Below are 6,278 nucleotides of genomic sequence, written 5' to 3'. Positions count from 1 at the left end.
CAACCATGTAAGTAGATACTTCAATGAAACCAGGAATGGAATCTCTAACTCTGTAGCTAAAAGGGGTATTCTGAGATTCAATTTGGTTTAATAGATTCAGAACCAGGTGAGTCAGGGCTCTATTAAATCTGTTAATGTGATTATGCAACCTTCCTGAGATTACAAATATCGTCAACACTTCAGCGATCCACGTTGAATAAAGCCCTTACTGTAAACAATGGCCGCAGTTCAGTATCTGTCAGGTAGGTCTAAGAATGTGTTTTGTGTGCCCTACTGAACATTAGAGGTGGACACCTGTAGATTTGGTAATGTCAAGTGGAAAAGACCCGGCCCTCATGCAATGCAGTCTCCCTAACAGTGGGTACATTCAACAGCAGTACATCTTATCTATTAGATTGAGTACTGCTGACCGGGTTTTCCCTGCTGTGAGTGAGTCACAAGGAGGATCGTGTTACAAAGTCAGTCTTCTGGTTAATTTGATACAGGCAACCTTTACTGGAGCAGAGCACCCAACCAAGATCTCATGGAGTCCTGGGTCAGTACTGGGTCCACGGGTAGCTGTGACCTAATTACCTATATAGTGTTCTACAATTGACCATGGCCTATAGGGGGGATCAAGTTGGCATTTGGGACACAGCCTGGCAATCTAAATCCAAAGTAGTCTTCCCATGCTAGACCAGAGGCTCCCTACTATCTGGGGAAGGTTAGGAAGGGAAAAACAGCACAGGAACCATGGGGGTGACATGGAGGGCTGAAATGTGTGAGCCCCTACACAGACAAGTGTTTTGGGGGGGACTTGTGTGTTGACCTCGTAGTAGACTTTTATGGGGGTTGACCTGAGGTAACGGCCTTTCAAGAGCTCTGTTTATACCTGGTGTTAACGTCTCATCTATCCACGTTCAAATTGCCCACATTTTTTAGCAAAATAACTAATGAATTTCCACTAAATAGCATAGCCACAATCAATTGGCCATTGTAAAAATTCTAACACCTTAAGAGGGTTAGGCATAAGTTTACCAGTGTGGATAAAAATCTAATTTTAAGAAACTGTAGAAATAGGCTGGATTTGACTTTGTGGCTGTGGTAACTAGTGACAAATTGATTGATTGGGTGAAAGGTCTGTGGGAGAAGTTTACAGGATGTCACCTGTGGAACTAGAGGCGCAAAAAAACTTGAACCTTTACTCCACACACTCATACAAAGCTGGCCCTCCATTTTGGAGAATCTGACCATAATTCTATCCTCCTGATTCCTGCTTACAATCAAACAGGAAATACCAGTGACGCACTCAATAGGGAAGTGGTCTGATGACTCGGATGCTACATACTGGACCGTTTCGCTAGCACAGACTTGAATATGTTCTGGGACTCATGCGATGGCATTGAAGAGCTTAACACATTAGACACCGGCTTCATTAATAAGTGCATCGACGACGTAGTCCCCACAGTACGGTACGTACATATCCCTACCAGAAGTCATGGATTACAGGCAACATCAGCACTGAGCTATAGGCTACGGCTGCCGCTTTCAAGGAGCGAGACACCAACAAGAAATCGCACTCCCTGCCAACCAGGAACTCTATACCACACAAAGGAAGACCCTAAAAATGGTCAGACTCCAGCCACCCAAATCATAGACTTATGTCTGCTACTGCACGGCAAGCAGTACCGATGCAGCAAGTCTGGAACCAACAGGACCCTGAACAGCTTCTACCCCGAAGCCATAAGACTGCAAAATACAGAACCAGTCAAAAGTTTGGACACACCCACTCATTCAAGGGTTTTTCTTACTTTTACTGTGTTCTACATGGAATAATAGTGAAGACAAACTATGAAATAAGCAAGAAAGTGTTAAATCAAAATATATTTGAGATTCTTCAAAGTAGCCACCCTTCGCCTTGACAGCTTTGCACACTCTTGGCATTCTCTCAACCAGCTTCACCTGGAATGCTTTTCAAACATTCTTGAAGGAGTTCTCACATATGCTAAGGACTTGTTGGCTGCTTGTTCTTAGCTTTGTGGTCAAACTCATCCCAAATAATCTCAATTGGGTTGATGTCAGGTGATTGTGGAGGTCATGTCATCCAATGCAGCACTCCATCACTGTCCTTAGTCAAATAGCCCCTACACAGCCTGGAGGTGTGTTGGGTCATTGTCCTGTTAAAAAACAAATGATAGTAACTACTAAACGTAAACCAGATGGGATGGCGTATCGCTGCAGAATGCTGTGGTAGCCATGCTGGTCAAGTGTGCCTTGAATTCAAAATAAATCAGTTTCACCAGCAAAGCACCCCACACCACCTCCTCTATGCGTCACGGTGGAAACCACACATGCGGAGATCATCCGTTCACCTACAGTCGTGGCCAAAAGTTGAGATTGACACATATTCATTTTCAAAAAGTCTGCTGCCTCAGTGTCTAGATGTTTTTGTCAGATGTTACTATGGAATACTGAAGTATGATTACAAGCATTTCATTGACAATTACATGAAGTTGATGCAGAGAGTAAATATTTGCAGTGTTGACCCTTATTTTACAAGACCTCTGCACTCCGCCCTGGCATGCTGTCAATTGACTTCTGGGCCACATCCTGACTGAAGGCAGCCCATTCTTGCATAATCAATGCTTGGAGTTTGTCAGAATTTGTGGGTTTTTGTTTGTCCACCCGCCTCTTGAGAATTGACCACAAGTTCTCAATGGCCATGGACCCAAAATATTGACATTTTGTTCCCCGAGCCACTTAGTTATCACTTTTGCCTTATGGCAAGGTGCTCCATCATGCTGGAAAAGGCATTGTTCGTCACCAAACTGTTCCTGTATGGTTGGGAGAAGTTGCTCTTCTCCTTCTTCACAACAATTAAACCGCTCTCCTTGAAGATCCGATAAATGGTTGATTTAGGTGCAATCTTACTGGCAGCAATATCCTTGCCTGTGAAGCCCTTTTTGTGCAAAGCAATGATGATGGCAAATGTTTCCTTGCAGGTAATCATGGATGACAGAGGAAGAACAAGGATTCCAAGCACCACCCTCCTTTTGAAGCTTCCAGTCTGTTATCCGAATTCAGTCAGCATGACAGAGTGATCTCCAGCCTTGTACACGTCAACACACACCTGTATTAACGAGAGAATCACTGACATGTTGTCAGCTGGTCCTTTTGTGGCAGGGCTGAAATGCAGTGGAAATGTTTTTTGGGGATTCAGTTCACTTGCATGGAAAATTGGGACTTTGCAATTAATCTGATCACTCTTCATAACATTCTGGAGTATATGCAAATTGCCATCATACAAACTGAGGCAGCAGACTTTGAAAATTAACATTTGTGTCATTCTCAAAACTTTTGGCCACGACTGTACTCTGAGTCTCACAAAGACACTGGTTGGCACCAAAAATCTCACATTTGGACTCATCAGACCAAAGGACAGATTTCTACCGGTCTAATTTTCATTGCTGTGTCTTGGCCCGAGTAAGTATTTTTATTGGTGTCCTTTAGTAGTGGTTTCTTTGCAGCAATTCAACCATGAATGCCTGATTCACACAGTCTCCTCTGAACAGTTGATGTTGAGATGTGACTTTAATTTGAACTCTGAAGCATTTATTTGGGCTGAAATTCTGAGGCTGGTATCTAATTAACTTATCCTCTGCAGCAGAGGTAACTCTGGGTCTTCTTTTCCTGTGGCAGTCCTCATGAGAGCCAGTTTCATCATAGCACTTGGTTTTTGCAACTGCACTTTAAGTAACTTTCAAAGTTCTTGAAATTTTCCGTATTGACTGACCTACATGTCAAAGTAACGATGGACTGTCGTTTCACTTTGATTATTTGAGCTGTTCTTGCCATAATATGGACTTGGTATTTTTCAAATAGGGCTATCTTCTGTATACCACCCCTACCTTGTCACATTGATTGGCTCAAACACATTAAGAAGGAAAAAAATTATACAAATGAACTTTTAACAAGGCACACCTGTTAATTGACATGCATTCCAGGTTACTACCTCATGAAGCTGGTTGAGAGAATGCCAAGCATGCACATAGCTGTCATCAAGAAAAGGGGGGACTACTTTGAAGAATCTCAAATATAAATATATTTAGATTTCTGGGTTTCTGCATGATTCCATGTGTGTTATTTCATATTTTTTATTCTACAATGTAGAAAATAGTCAAAAATAAAGAAACTCTTGAATGAGTAGGTGTCTAAACGTTTGACTGGTACTGTAGTTAGTTAACAAATAGCTATGCTGACTGTCTGCATTGACCCTTTTTGGGCCAACTTTTTCACACTGCTGCTACTGTTTACCACGTGTCACTTGACACGTGTCACTTGACTTGACTACACATCTATATCAATTACCTCATACCTTTGCACAGACTCTGTACTTGTACCCTTTGTATATAGCCAACTTATCGTTACTCAATGTGTATCTTATTACGCATTTTACACTTTTTGTCTGTATCGTTGGTAAGGGCCCATAAGTAAGCATTTCACTGTTAGTCCACACCAGTTTACGAAGCATGCGCCTCAATTTTTGAAATGTTTTTACAGGCTAAATGAAGGCATACTGTACTGTCTTTGGAAAAGGGAGATGAATGGAGGGAGGGTGTTAAACGTAGGCTGACACAAGGTTGCAAGTTCGAATCCCAATGTGGCTGTTTTCCAATCTTACCCAAAACATTTAACTAATCACATTTCTATCGACTTGGCAAAACAGGTATTTTTACTGCTCAGAGAACTAATTATGACTTTCATAACAATTAAGACTTTTGTCATACTCTGATTTATTAATAATATAAAAGTATTATGGATTGAGTCCAAGAACAGTTTGAAATTCACACTGCGTCCAGCCGGTGGTAGCATTGCTTCAAGAGAGAGTAATGAAAGTAGTGAGTCACTAAAACACAGTGGATGGCTGCTACTGGCGGATCTCTCACACAATACTCCCACTCAGCTCTACTCATCACATCAGACAGCACCAGGAATGGACAGTGGATGACTGAAATATTTTATTATTTCTATACAACTGAAGGTGGTTTCCTCAAAGGCTGACAGAAGAAGGCGACTTTCTATGCGGAGAACAGAGACAAGGCTGTGTGTCTGTCTGGTGAGGTGTAAACTAACTACACCTGTACAAGAGTTGACCTGATATCAGAGAAACTGGGCTAGTAACTAGAAAACAACAATTCATGATGTGCATTCATTTTGTGTAGACCTAACCAGCTATGCAGATGGGGGCGGGTGGGTTAAATCAAAGGGCCCTCGAAAGGCCACTGTGACCCTAAACTTCAACAGCATTTTACTCCATGTGGGTAGATTCAGCATACAGCCTCCATGTAACAAAAAGCATGGTGCAGAGAGAGAAAGACAGGGCCACGTTACAGTACAGGATATGAACATAGAGCCACCCAAGTGTGCTCCACTCACAGTGTCCCATACGCTCTGGGGTGGTGTGTCCCTTAGGTACAGATCTGGGATCAGCTTACCCTCAACCAATCCTAACCTTAACCATTAGTGGGGAAAATGCTAAACTGACCCAAGATCAACGTCTAGGGGCAACGTCACCCTACTTTGTCCCATACCCATTTGCCACATGAGCCAGTGTAAGTGAATAGTCCTACCTGTCCTAACATCAATTACATAGTGTAGGTACAGTACAAATAAACCTATTGGTTATTATCCAAGTGCACCCCACCTTATTTCTATAACCTTCCCACCTGTTCTCATCTGCAAGACCACTGGATATTAAAGCTAGAAAGAAGCATCATGACAAAAATATATTAGAGTAAACACATTATCAGGGCATTGGAACAAGGGTCTTTGCTATCCGGTATCCTTGGGACGTCCAACTCCGACGTCACCCCATTAGAGCTCGCCAGGTTGTAGTCCTAAAAAATGGAAATGAGCTACCTTAGGTTCGTTCAGCCATAGCCTATGTGGAAAATAAAATGGGGAAAGAATAAGGTTTTGAGATAAAAGTCTAAAATAAGGTCAAGGTTAACACAGGTTTAGGAGATTTTATGTTTTGTTCTATGAGATAATATCAGTCAGTCAACATGACCTTTATAGATGAAGCCTTTATGCGCATTTTTGATTACATAAATGCTTCAAAATCCAAATCCAAAAACCCAACAAAATGGCATTAATTTCCCCATAGGCTTTGTCCAACGAACCACGGCAGAGTTAGTGGCTACAAAAAGACGCCATTACTATCTCTCTCTATTCAAGTTTAAATGTAAAATGCTAAGGGTTATGGTTGGGGTTAGGTAAGGGTTAAGGATGGTGTTGGG

This window comes from Oncorhynchus mykiss, chromosome 32 (genome assembly GCF_013265735.2).
Source record: "Oncorhynchus mykiss isolate Arlee chromosome 32, USDA_OmykA_1.1, whole genome shotgun sequence".
NCBI classification, from domain to species: domain Eukaryota; kingdom Metazoa; phylum Chordata; class Actinopteri; order Salmoniformes; family Salmonidae; genus Oncorhynchus; species Oncorhynchus mykiss.
This window is presented reverse-complemented; position numbering follows the sequence as displayed.